Genomic DNA, 14,314 nt, shown 5'->3' on the forward strand with positions numbered 1-14,314 from the left:
CTGAAATATCTACATTCTTTTTAGGACTATAAAGTGAACTAATAAACTCAAAACTTGAGGAAATATAAAACAATGAAAGTCTGACATATTTTCTGTGAAACGGATTAGGCCGACAAGTGGCTGAAGAGTACAGATACAGAGACTGAACATTTTTTTCTGAACTACAAAAAGAGATTACTATTTGTGATTCTTGTCTTTTGTTCTGTTTTTCTCTCCCTATGTTGTTGAAACAGCTATACTAACATATTAACACTACTTAAATATATGATAACAAAAGGTTATTGGTAAAGCTAGTGGGATTGGATAATTTTGAATAAGCCATTGAAAGATCCCTCTTTTCCTTTGGGAAACATAGGTTGGATGGAAATTAAAGAGGATATGTCAACAAGGGAAACAAAGTGACATAAGAAAAGGATATAAGAATATATAAATAAAGGTGCTGAAATTACAGAAAGGGTAAAGGAAAGATTGTGAGCCCCCTAGGGGAGAGAGTAAAAAGCAAAGTCAACTATTGAGAATTAACCCATAAAATGTCGGGGGGAAATGGGAAAAAAGTAGGAGGGACACCGGGAGAGAGAAAGGTATCCCGACAAGAAGAAATTAGAGATCTAGACATTTTAGGGCTAAAGATTAAAGAGGAATTTAAGCAAAATGAATAACATATGGAAAATAAATTAGGAGAAATACAGGAACAGATAAGAAAATAGAAAGTGCTGTAGGAGAACTCTCTAGAAAGGTACAAGACTTGACAGCCAAGTCAAAAATAATTGAAGAAACCAATAAAAAACCCAAAAAGATCTGAGAGATAAAAAAAAAGAAACAGAAAAATTAAAGGAAGAAGTAAAAGATTTAAATAAAATGCAAGATCAACTATGGGACAATTTAGCCATGACAGAAATGCGTCAGAAACAACTCAATTTAAAATTCAGAGGAGTTGCAGAAGAAGTAAATGAAGATATAAAAGAAAAAATGGTTAAAGAACTTGCAAAATGGTTGGAAATAAAAGAAGAACAAGTAGCATACACGATAGAAAGTGCGTTCAGAATAAGAGGGAAATCACAACAAATTAAAGAAAAAAAAATCCCTGGTGACTGTTTAGTAATATTTAATTCAATGGAAATGAAGAACACTATATTAAGAACAAGCTATAAAAGAAAGTTAACGATTGGAGGTTGTCCAATTATTATCTTTAAAGAAATTCCAATCAGGATTCTTCGCAAAAGGGAAGGATACACGCAATTAACAAGTGTCTTGAAGAGAAATACAATACAGTACAAATGGGAATTCCCAGAAGGGATTTCCTTTTCTTATAAGAATAAAAAGTTCAAACGGACAGACACACAAGAAGCCGGAAAGTTTTTGAGAAGATATGAAAAGGACCTGGGTAGGGAAGAAGAAAGATATGGAGGAGGAGAAAGGAGAATGGGAGAAAGAGGAGGGAGAGGAGGGAAAGAGGTCGAGGGACCGGGGGAGAGGGGAGAAGGGACAGAGGGGGAGGCGGAGGATACAGGATCGGGGGAGGAAGAGGAGGGGGAAGAGGTAGAGACTATTGGAAACAGAAGTACCAGAATTTAAATCAGAAACTAGGATAGAGTGTTGTTAGTTGAAATGACCCTTAAGTTTTTGTCGTGGAATGTGAACGGCTTTAATGAAAAGTCCAAGAGAAATAAATTTGAGAAAATTATAAAGAAAATAAATATTGATGTGATCTGTTGCCAAGAAACACATGTTGCCAAAAAACACAAACATATTTTAATATATAAAAAGTTGGGAATAGAACTCATTAATTCAGATTCTAAGAAAAAAAGAGGGGTAGTAATTTATGTGAAAGAGAAATTAGAACCTAAATTAATATGTAAGGACGAGGAAGGAAGAATCTTAGGAGTGCAAATCAACCATCTGGGAGAAAAACTCAATGTGGTGACGGTTTATGCGCCAAATACAAATAAGATGGAGTTTTTCAAAAAATTGGGACAAGTCTTATTGAATCTAGAGAATAATAAATTGGTCCTACTTGGAGATTTAAATGGAGTGCCGAAACCAGAACTAGACAGAAGTTCAAAGAGGAAGAATTTAAATCAAGGGAAACTTCAGAGATCGTATAATGACTTCGAGGAAAATTTAGACTTAATAGATATATGGAGACACAAAAACCACATGACAAAACAATTCACTCACTTCTCAGAGCCGCATCAGAGTTGGAGCAGGTTGGACCAGATAATGGGTATCAAGAGAATTAACAATAAGAGTGTCGAAATGTGAGATACTACCTAGAACACTATCTGACCACAACCCAATAATATTACACTTAAATTGGAAAACCCAGGGTATGTACAGATGGAGAATGAACAATTATCTATTTGAAAAAGAAGTGATTGAAAAGGCTAAAACCACCTTAAAAGACTACTTTGATTTAAATATCAATAAGGAGACAAATATGGACATAGTTTGGGACGCCAGTAAGGCAGTGCTAAGAGGTTTTCTGATACAACAAAATAGTCAAAGAAGAAAGGGGAGAGAACAAAAAAGAAGAAGATTTAATTACCCAATTGAGAGAATGTGAAAAGAACTTGATAGAAAAACCGAGTGATAAAGGGAACAAGCAACTGTACAAGATATTACAAGCACAATATTCAACATTAATAAATCAAGAGGTATAATGGGGAATTAAGTTAATGAAACAAAAAATTTTCGAATCGGCAAACAAAACTGGAAAGTTTCTGGTGTGGCAACTGAGAAAAAGGAAAAAACAAAATGTTATTAATAAAATAAAAGTAGAAGAACAAATCTTGGAGGACTCTAATGAAATAAAAAAGAGCTTCCTCAAATTCTATGAAATCCTATATAAAAGAGAAGAAGATGCCATAGAAATAGAGAAATATCTAGAAGAAAACAGAATTAACAGCATATCGGAAGAGGAAAGAAGTTTACTAAATAAACCCATAAAAGCAGAGGAAGTTCAAGAGGCGATAAAGAGGATGAAACTGGGGAAAGCCCCAGGCCCAGATGGTTTATCGGCCAAGTACTATAAAGTCCTAGAAGAACTTATAACACCGGTGCTATGTGAAGCAATGAATAAGATTCTAGAAGGAGGAAGAATACCTGCTACATGGAAAGAAGCATACATTACGTTGATACCGAAACCTGACTCGGATAGACTGATTATTAAGAACTACAGACTGATTTCATTATTGAATAATGATTATAAGATCTTCGCAGACGTAATGGCGACCTGACTTAAAAAGTGTTTAGTTAACCTCATCCATACCGATCAGGCTGGTTTTTTTACCTAATAGGCAAATAAAAGACAACATAAGACATACAATAAACATTATTGAATGCAAAAATGAAATCCCCGCAGCTTTAATGTTCATTGACGCCGAAAAGGCTTTTGACAATGTATCCTGGCGTTTTCTTATAAAATGTTTGGAAAAGACAGGGATAGAGGGCACATTCCTTGAAGGAATAAAAGCAATTTACTCACAACAAAGTGCTAAATTAATTATTAATAATAACTTAACAGAACCCTTTGAAATTTCGAAGGGTACAAGGCAGGGGTGCCCTCTATCACCTCTTTTGTTTATCATGATGTTAGAGACAATTACAAATAAGATAAGGAAAACCTCAGAGATACCCGGAATAAAAATTGGAGTGAAAGAATACAAATTGAAAGCATATGCTGACGATCTTATGTTGTCTTTGGAGGATCCAAAAGAGAGTGTTAGCAAGGTGTTAGATTTGTTAGAAGAATCTGGAAAATTATCTGGTTTTAAAATAAATAGAACAAAAACTAAAATGATGACTAAAAATGTGAAAGAGGAGGTAAAAAACCATCTTGAATCTCAAACTGGTATTAAAGTAACAAAAAAAGTAAAATACCTTGGAATCTGGTTAACAATGAAGAATATAAATTTGATGGAAGATAATTACATAACCACATGGAAAGAAATAAGGAAGGACTTAGATACTTGGAATAGAATAAAACTCTCTTGGTCGGGCAGAATGGCGGCGATTAAAATGAGTTTATTACCGAAACTGTTATTCCTGTTTCAAAATATACCGATAATCAGGGGAACCTCAGTATTCCAAGATTGGCAGAAAATACTCTCTAAATTTATCTGGCAAGGAAAAAGGCCCAGAATCAGATTCAAATTACTTACAGATCAAAGAGATAGGGGAGGATTCGCAGTTCCAAATTTAAAGTTGTACTACGAAGCCTCGTGTCTTTGTTGGGTTAAAGATTGGATTGTTATTAAAAATAAAGACCTGTTAGATCTAGAAGGATTTAATATAAGATTTGGTTGGCACGCTTACCTATGGCGCAACAAGGGAAAGGTTCATAAAGGTTTTTCTAATCACATTTTTAGAGGACCACTGCTGGAAGTGTGGGAAAGAAACAAAAAATTATTGAAACAGAAGACCCCTTGGTGGCTATCGCCAATTGATATCCTGACAATAAAAAAAATAAACATCGAAGGAGAAAGATGGACCTATGAAGACTTGTTAGTAAAAACAGAGACCGGTTGGAGGATTAGGCCTTATGAAGAAATAAAGAACAAATTGACAGGATGGATCCAATTTCACCAAATTAATTCTATATGGACTGAAGATAAAAAGAATGGGATAAGTGAGAAAAAATCTAGATTCCAGATTGAAATACTAGAAAATAAAACAAAACTCCTATCGAAAATGTATAGCCTGTTACTTGAATGGGACACCAAGGATGAAGAAGTAAAGGAGGTAATGGTGAGATGGGCAATGGACTTCGGACATAACATAGAGTTTGACAAATGGAAGGCATTATGGAACAAAGGTATGAGATTCTCGGCATGCACAACACTCAGGGAAAATATGTATAAAATGATGTACAGGTGGTACGTAACGCCCGTAAAATTGGAAAAAATATATAAAACTGGTGATAAATTATGCTGGAAGTGCAAGATCAAGGAGGGCGATTTTTATCATATGTGGTGGTTGTGTGAGCCTATTAAAAAATTCTGGGAATCTATTTACAATGAACTAAAAAAAATCTTCAAATATACCTTTATAAAAAACCCCGAAGCCTTTTTTTGCTGGGGATAATTGGAGAGGAAATAAAAAAGGAAGATCAAACACTCTTTCAGTACGGCGACAGTGGCTGCCAGAACTCTAATAGCGCAGAATTGGAAGACATCAAAAATCCCAACTATAAACGAGTGGCAATCCAAACTATTTGATTATTTAGAATTGGCAAAAATGACACTGGAAATAAGAATTCAAAAAGACATAAAGTTTAACAAAGAATGCAATAAATTTATGACATACATGGAAACAGAGGTAAAAAATCTAAAAATCACAGTAGGTGTAATGTAACACTTGTGATGTAAAGAGTTTTTTGAGGAAAAGAAACTGCAGATAAAAAATCATATAATATATTCTGAAACCGAGATGAAGGGAAGTCAATTAGTGTTGTGTGTTATCTAGTAAATGTAAGTTAATTTGTCGGTATCTTATGTTAGGAGATGTTTTTTTTCCTCCTTTTTTATTATTATTATTTCTCTTTTTTATGTATTTCTTTTTTGTGCGTATGTATTATGTATGTTCCTTTCGTTTGTTTTAATGTTTGATGTAGCAAAATGAATTAAAATCAATTTAAAAAAAAACAAAAAGCATCCCTCTGTTGCTGAGATAGTGGCACTGGTTGCCAATTTTCGTCCAGGTCACTTTCAAGGTGCTTATGTTTATTTCCACAGATACCTGAGCAGTTGGTGGGAAACGAGTCCCATCAGGTTACAGCACTGAAATTGGATTAGGTTTCTGGAAGCCAAGGCATTTTCTCTGACAGCATGAACTTTTTTGAAAGGGGGACAAATGTCTGTCCACAGTTTCCCTTGTGGTACAGTAATAAAATGCACGGTGACTCGGATCCCCTCACTCCCATTAAATGCAGTTGCATTTGGGGTAAATCAATCTCTCCCCCCCCTTCCCAGAGCTCCAATGACATTTCCCCCCTTTCACCTGTGGCACCCACAATTTCACCACCCAGGAAGTGAAGCCCCATCAGGTGACACCAGAATTCAAAGCTCAGCAGTGAAATTGGATTAGATTTCCAGACGTCCAGGCAATTTTGCCAAATTCCTCTGATAGTCAGAATCACGAATTTATTTATTTTTGGTAAGGGGAGACAAGTGTCTGTCCACTTTCCTTGGTTGTACAATAATAAAATGCACAGTGACTCATGATCTAGATTTCCTCTGTCCCATTAAATGCACTTGTTTGGGGTACAGAATTGGTCCACTTGCTCTTTATAAATAAGTTGGTTAGAGTTAAGAGAGTCCCATGGACTGCAAAAAGATCAAACCTATCCATTCTGTTTTGTTTTTTTAATTTTTTTTGAAAAATAATATTTATTCAAGTTTTAAAGGTTACAAAAGGAAAAAAGAAAAAACACCAAATTAAGCAAAAAAACAAGACAATACATCACAATAAATAAAAACAAACAAAAAAGACACAAAACAACAACAGAAAAATACAAACAATTAAAAAACAAATCAAATTATTCCATAACTTATCTTTCATTTGCTTGTTTCCTTGACCTCCTCACACCTCCCTTTTTTGTATTCTAGTTCAGTTAGATATTTCAGCAAATCCTTTCCATCTTTGTTTTTATCCTAATAATTTATCTTAATATACTTTAATTTTACATTCTCTTCTTTCACCAATTAACAATCCATTTTTACTTAGCCCTTTATAACATTTCTGCTAAAACCACATAACTTCATTCCAGCATCCTTCTAACATTCCTTAATTTTACAATGTTTCTGTAAGTAAACTTTAAATTTCTTCCAATCTTCTTCCACCGACTCCATTCTGAAGAAATCAGCCCTGAGTGCTCACTGGAAGGACAGATCATGAAGCTGAGGCTCCAATACTTTGGCCACCTCATGAGAAGAGAAGGCTCCCTGGAAAAGGCTCTGATGCTGGGAAAGATTTAGGGCAGAAGGAGAAGGGGACGACAGAGGACGAGATGGTTGGATAGTGTTCTCGAAGCTACCAGCATGAGTTTGACCAAACTGCAGGAGGCAGTGGAAGACAGGAGTGCCTGGGGTGCTCTGGTCCAGGGGGTCATGAAGAGTCAGACACGACTAAACAACAACAGAGTTAAGAGCAGGTGGGGGGGATTGCAGGTCTGTGTCCAGAGGAGCTTGCCGATTTTAGGGACTATCTTTTACTGGGGCTGGATATACACTAGCACAGCTCCACGTCCTTTGCTTTTCTTTCACTTGTGATGCTGATAGAAGTCAAAGACAGTGTGAATGATGTGGATTTGGCATTTGGACAAAGAGAGGGAGAGTGGCAGCTGTTGGCTATTTGCAGTATAGTAGCACTGCAGAGAGCTTGCTGGGGAGACCATGCATTAAAAAGGGACTCAAAAATAACTTAAACAAGGTTTTAATAAGAAAAACAAAAACTCCATTTACACTAAATACATCAACAACAAACCAGACCCAACCACCAACCCAACCCCCAGGGTAATGGGAGAGCTAGGTGCTGCTCCTTATATACTACACCCAAATGCTGACACACCTTAATCAGTACAACTCAGCAGCACCTGCTATGTTTCACAGCTGTAAAGCTGGGTCTCGTTATTTAGCTCTGGCCCTTGCTCTGGCCCCTTAAAGACATACACATCGGGTGGAACAATGATGAACCTTTACATTTAAAGAAACCATTCAACATTTCCCCTGCGGTTCATCATTGTGGAACAAAAACATAAAGCATACTTTGTACATGTTTTTCATGTGTAACCTATGGAAGTGCTTTAGTAAAAATGTCCGCAATTTGATTGTCACCTGGAACATATTGAAATACAATCATTTTGTCAGCAATTAGTTTCTTTACAAAGTGCAAACGTAATCTTAAGACTCTAGTGCGCTGCGTATTGGTCTCTGAACACAGGATAGCAAGGCCGCTCTGGGAATCAAGGTAAACTTTTACTGGTAGTGTTACTTGCATCTGTAGGTCTGCAAATACTTGCAGATACCATTCTACATCACGAGTGGCCTGAACGCATGCACATAATTCACTCTCTGTTGTGGAGAGACAAATAATGGTTTGTGTCTGGGACTTCCATTCAAATGGACAACCGTTATAACAAAACACCATACCAGACACACCCCTGCAATTATTTTGTTCCACTGCATGAGATGCATCGCAGAAAATTTCAAAACCTTTGTCAATACTTGATGTAAACTGCAACCTATAATGTTTGGTATGTTTAAGGTACATTACCACTCTCTTAAGAGCAGAGAAACATTGTGTAGTGGGCTTTTCCACAAATTTTGCCAGAAAGTGAAAAGCATAAGTTATATCTGGTCTTGAGATTCTTTGAATGAAATTTAGCTTGCCTATAGCAGAACGATACAAAGTTTTGTTAGGGAATGGCTTATCTTCACCTGTAAAGGTGAAACCACACACCATAGGCGTTTCCTTCCCATTTGCATTTTCTAAACGTAGCATTTCAACAAGGTCATCAATTTTTGCAGTTTGATGAACCAGAAAAGATCCATTTTTGCCTTTCTCAATTTGCATGGATAAGTAATTTTTAGCTATGCCTAATTCCACCACATCAAATTTCTTCTGTAACTGAAACTACCGCTTCATATTCCTGTTTAGTTTTTGTAGAAATTAACATGTCATCTACATACACACATATCTTTGTTACAGAGTTTGCCCTTTCCTTTATAAACACACAATTGTCTGCCTTTCCTTGTGAAAAACCAATATCTAGCAATTCTTTTGCTAAAGTTTGGTGCCAATTCCTTCCACTTTGGTGCAGACCATAAAGGGATTTATTTAATTTGCATACCAAACCTTCAGCGGCGTCTATGCCTTCAGGGACACACATAAAAATTTGTTCTTTTAAATCTGCAAACAAATATGCAGTTTTTATATCTAGGTGATAAACAGAATGTCCACGCTGTGATGCATCTTTTAACAAAAGTTTAACTGTTTCATATTTTACACTTGGTGAATAACACAAATCATAATCTTCGCCTGGAATTTGTTGAAAACCCCTAGCAACTAATCTTGCTTTGTACCTTACAACTTCATTTTTGTCATTCATTTTAACTCTATAAACCCATTTTGAATCAATAAGTCTCATATCTGGGGTTTGCGGTACAAGAGACCAAGTGTTATGCTCTTTTAAAGAAGCTATCTCAGAGTTCATAGCTTTATACCAATTTGCAGCTTGGTGCTTAGGTAAATTCTGAACATCATTGTAGCTTTTTGGCTCAAAAACCGCCTTATTGGCATACACAGTATTAAAATGTTCTTCTGCAAAAGTTGAGGCTTCTGCCTCTTTCTATCTGAACGTCTCAGTCCAGAAGGAGAGTCAGACTCCTCAGACTTAATGGGACTAAGTGAACTACTAGTTTCAGGTTCTAAGTCATCATTGTCAGACTGAAGAGGTGCCTGTAGGCTAAGCTCACGGTCAGAAAAATCAAGAGAATCTAACCTCCCCTCGGGTGCCTGTGACTTTAAATCATCAAGCAAATTATCAGATTCAACAGGCTTTTTGTCTTTTTCCATTAATTCAGAAGCACCATTTCCTGCTGCTGCTGCTTCTTCTTCCTCTTCTTCCTCAGTACTATCTATACCGTCAGTATCTTGGAAAACAGCAACTCCATTCCAATTTACAGTTTGTATCATGCTTCTGGTAATATGAAATTTGCCAGTTGCTGGCATGTAAATTCTGTACGCTCCCTGCTGGTAGCCCATTAATTTTCCCTGAACACTACGCTCACCCAATTTTTGCTTAGCGGGATAATGCATAGTTACATCTGAACCCCAAATGCGTAGGTATTTCAGATTAGGGCGTTTTTTTAAACAGCTTCTCACAGGGGGTGACATCTAAACCAGAATGATAACTGCGATTTCTGACATAACAAAACGCATTAAGCGCTTCAGCCCAAAAGTCTTTGGGCAGACTAGCATCGTGTAGATACGTTTTAACCCCTGCCTGTAAGTCACGCTGCACAACTTCAACAAGCCCATTTTGCCAGGGACTTCGGGGGCAAGATAACTCATGAGTAGTCCCCTGCGCTTCCAGGAATTTCTCAAAATCCTCAGAAACAAATTCCCCGCCCCGGTCAGAAAACAGGTTCTTAATTGGTTTGTTAAAATGCGTTTTTACCCAGTTGCAAAAAACTTTGTACTTCTCAAATGCTTGTGATTTTTCAGCTATTGCATAAGTCCAACAGTATCTACTATACTGGTCTATCAGGGTAAGCCAGTACTTAGAACCTCCTAATGATGGTGGGAGTGGCCCAACTAAATCACAATGTACACGTTCAAATGGCTCAGTTACTTTCCTATCTGAGCACCTACCCTTGCGTGCAACCTTAATCTTATTCTTGCAACAAGATAGACATTGCATAAAGAATTTACATGGTTTTAAGTTGAGGCCATTAACAATATTCTTTGTCTTAATTACATCAGCAAAATTCAAGTGTCCCAGAATTCTGTGCACCTCGTGGACACACCCGGAGTGAGGCCTTACTTTCCTCAACCCCTGGCTTGACTGTGCTGCTCTGCAATTTATAGGCGATTGGGAGTAGGTGCGAAAATACAGTCTATATAAACCATCAGAGTCCCGGGCATACAATAGACATTTGTTCCCCTCAAAAAACTCACATTGAATTTAAGAAACACACACTTATGCCTTGACGAGCAAAACACCTTACTGATAATAAATCGTTCACTGATGGGCAGTATATGCAGTTTGCTATTGTAATGTTTAAAGAGTCAAGTTTAACAGTACCCCTGCCAAGTGACTGCAAGACTTGTGAATTGGCTAAATGTACATTACCAATTTCCTCTTCGAAAGAAATAAACAAGCTTTGATCATTGCAAACGTGGTGAGATGCTCCTGAGTCCACAATAAAAGACTTCCACTTGGCACCTTTAATTCTTTTAGGATCTGTAGTCCGAGCGTGAAAAGCTCGTGGCTCGTTTCTGTCTTTACGGTACGATGTCGACTGCTGGGCTGACAACCGTGACTGACGAACAGAAACAGGCTTAGGAGTACTTTGCTTTCTTTTGGATCTGCAGTCCTTTGCAAAATGTCCTTGCTTATTGCAGAACCAACAACGCTTGGCAGCTTTAAATGCAGTTGTATCACCACAAGTTTGCATATGGCGCTCCTCATTCTTTCTGGAAATAGGAGTGCTTATGGCACAAGCCTCCCTTCTATCCAACTCGCCCATTAATCTTGCCGTTACCCCTTCCACAGTTAATTGTGCTGGTGGAACGGCAGATATCTGGCTAGCTATACCATCAATGTCCTCATTAAGGGAACAAAGAATGATAAAAACATACTGAATATCAGGTATGTCCATGTCCCTTCGAATTAATTCGCTGTGTATTGCCTCCAGACGTCTCAAGTGTGTTGCCAAATCACCACCAGGCTGCAACTTAGTCTGGTACAACTGCTTGAAGAACGTCAATGCAGACACTGACTCTTTTCTAACATGCACTGCTGCAAGACTGTCCCACATTTCTTTGGCAGTTTTCTTATTCCTTATATAGACTACTTGCTGGTCGCTGACTGCCAAATTAATTATCGCCCTGGCTTTCGCATCTCCTTTCGACCAAGCATTTGTTACAGGGTCAGGAGGGTCATCAGTTACATAGGTCCATACTTCTCTAGAGGTCAAAAGCGCCTCCACCCGAAAAGACCATAAACTATAGTTCTCATCTGTTAGCTGTGGAAAGACCAGAGCCTTCTCAGCTTCTGGAACCCGGTCAACCATTCTGGAACTCTTCCAGACCCACAGAACTACACTAACAGGAGAAGGAGTTTTCAAACCTTTCTCAGAGTCCAAAAGTATGCAGTCATCCACTCAGCAGCTGGGCCCATAACCAAAGATGTTGGCTATTTGCAGTATAGTAGCGCTGCAGAGAGCTTGCTGGGGAGACCATGCATTAAAAAGGGACTCAAAAATAACTTAAACAAGGTTTTAATAAGAAAAACAAAAACTCCATTTACACTAAATACATCAACAACAAACCAGACCCAACCACCAACCCAACCCCCAGGGTAATGGGAGAGCTAGGTGCTGCTCCTTATATACTACACCCAAATGCTGACACACCTTAATCAGTACAACTCAGCAGCACCTGCTATGTTTCACAGCTGTAAAGCTGGGTCTCGTTATTTAGCTCTGGCCCTTGCTCTGGCCCCTTAAAGACATACACATCGGGTGGAACAATGATGAACCTTTACATTTAAAGAAACAATTCAACAGCAGCATCACAGATGCATATATTGGTGTAATATATAATGTTGCTATATAATTTACTGTCAGCTTAGATTCTTCACATTGTTTCTTCTAAGAAGAATGGGACTCCCAGATGTTGGTAATCACAATGAAGAGGGTGGGGAGAGTGACATTGGACTCATGTCCTCTTCCTTCACCATCCTCTTCTTCATATTATAAGTTAATTATTATAAGATGATGTACCAATGTTATTTAACTCTAAAGAGCTTAGATCGAACATATAAGAATGTACCAAAAAAATGTTGGAAATGTAAGAATTGCAAGGGGTCATTCTGTCACATGTGGTAGACCTGTAGGAAGGCTAAGGTATTTTGGGGCATGATATATAATGGGGGGGGGGAATCAAACTGACTTTTCCACGAGTCCAGAACCCTTCTGGCAGGGGATATTGGTCAGCAAAATTCCAAACTCTGTTTATGTATCCAGCTGTATTCTTGTATGCAGGTACAGTGGCAAAGGATCTTTATGCTCAGAAGTGGAAAGTTGTGAGAATAACCTGAAAAGAAGAATGAATGGTGAAAGCCTTAGAATTGGATTTTAATATTCTGCTGGAAGCCACCCAGAGTGGCTGGGGAAACCTAGCCAGATGGGCGGAGTATAAATAATATATTTATTATTAAATTATTATTATTATTATATGCAGAGATGGCAAAGGTAAAAGAGGAGAGGCTGCTACAGCTGAGGCCCTTCCCCACATAATGCCACTTTCAAAAAAAATTCTGGCCATGTGTCCCTCTGATGCTGAGATAGTGGCACTGGTTGCCAGTTTTCTTCCAGGTCACATTCAAGGTGCTTATGTTTATTTCCACAGATACCTGAGCAATGTGAGCCCAAGGTGCCTCGAGGAGTATGCAATCCCTTATGCTACGCCTCAAGCAGTGAGATCCTTTGATTGGGGCAATTCTTGTAGCTCCCTACACATCTGAGGTTTAGTTACAGATACAAAAGAATTTCAGAAATAGACTGGAAAGAGAAGCTGCTGAATTGCAACTTATTACCAAACTTAAAACCATGGAGAGACCTGGTCTGAACAAAGACATTGGATTCTTATCTCATTATACATGACAAAGCCATTTTTCACCTTCTCACCCCTTGCTTTTTCCTGTAAGACCTATTGCAGTCGTTAAGAGTCGTCAACAGGCTCATCACAGCTATCTGCCAATCACCCAATCCCACCACCCTTCTGAGTAATACCCCTCCCCACCTTCTCACTATATAGAAGGGTCTGGTGACTTCTGTTTCAGTGTATCTGAAGAAGTGTGCATGCCAAGAACTAACTTATACCAAGAACTAACTTAGTTGGTCTTTAAGGTGCTACTGGAAGGAATTTTTTTATTTTGTTTTATCTGAGGTTTAGTCAGCCTTCAATTCATAGGAAGCCTTTAGTGCAACAGGACAGAGGAAAGCTTTTATTCCTTTTTCATAACACTAGAATTTGTGGGCAGCCAATGGCAGTGAATGTTGGAAGATCTGAGAAAGATGGAAGAAAGTGCTGCTTGAAATAGCACATAGTTAAACTCTGGAATTTGCTCTCAGGAAGTAAAGATGAGCAGCAACGTGGATGTGTTTGATTGAGGATTAGAAGAAAATAATGGAGGATAAGGCTAACAATGGCTACTAACCAAGTTGGCCATGTTCTTCCTCAAGTGTTGGAGACAGTATTCCTGTGAATGCCAGTTGGTGGGAATCACAAGCGGGGGGACGGGATGGGGACAACTGGTGTTGCTGTCCAGTCCTGCTTTGGGGCTTTGCACAGGCATCTTGCTGGCCATTGCGACAACAGGGTTCTGGAACAGCTGGACTGGTTCAGCAGGCGGATGCAAGCAGTGCCAGTTGAAGCTTGTGGGAAATCTAACATTAGCACAAATCTTGATTGCCTCAAAGTGGAAAGGGATGCTTTGGTGGGGGTTACGGAGCATGGCTGCTGTGGTGAAATGGGATGCACTACCCCTGACGACAAGGGAGCCCAAAGTGGACACAATTAAATTTGA

Source organism: Podarcis cretensis (assembly GCF_951804945.1).
Source record: "Podarcis cretensis genome assembly, chromosome: 8".
Classification (NCBI taxonomy): Eukaryota; Metazoa; Chordata; class Lepidosauria; order Squamata; family Lacertidae; genus Podarcis; species Podarcis cretensis.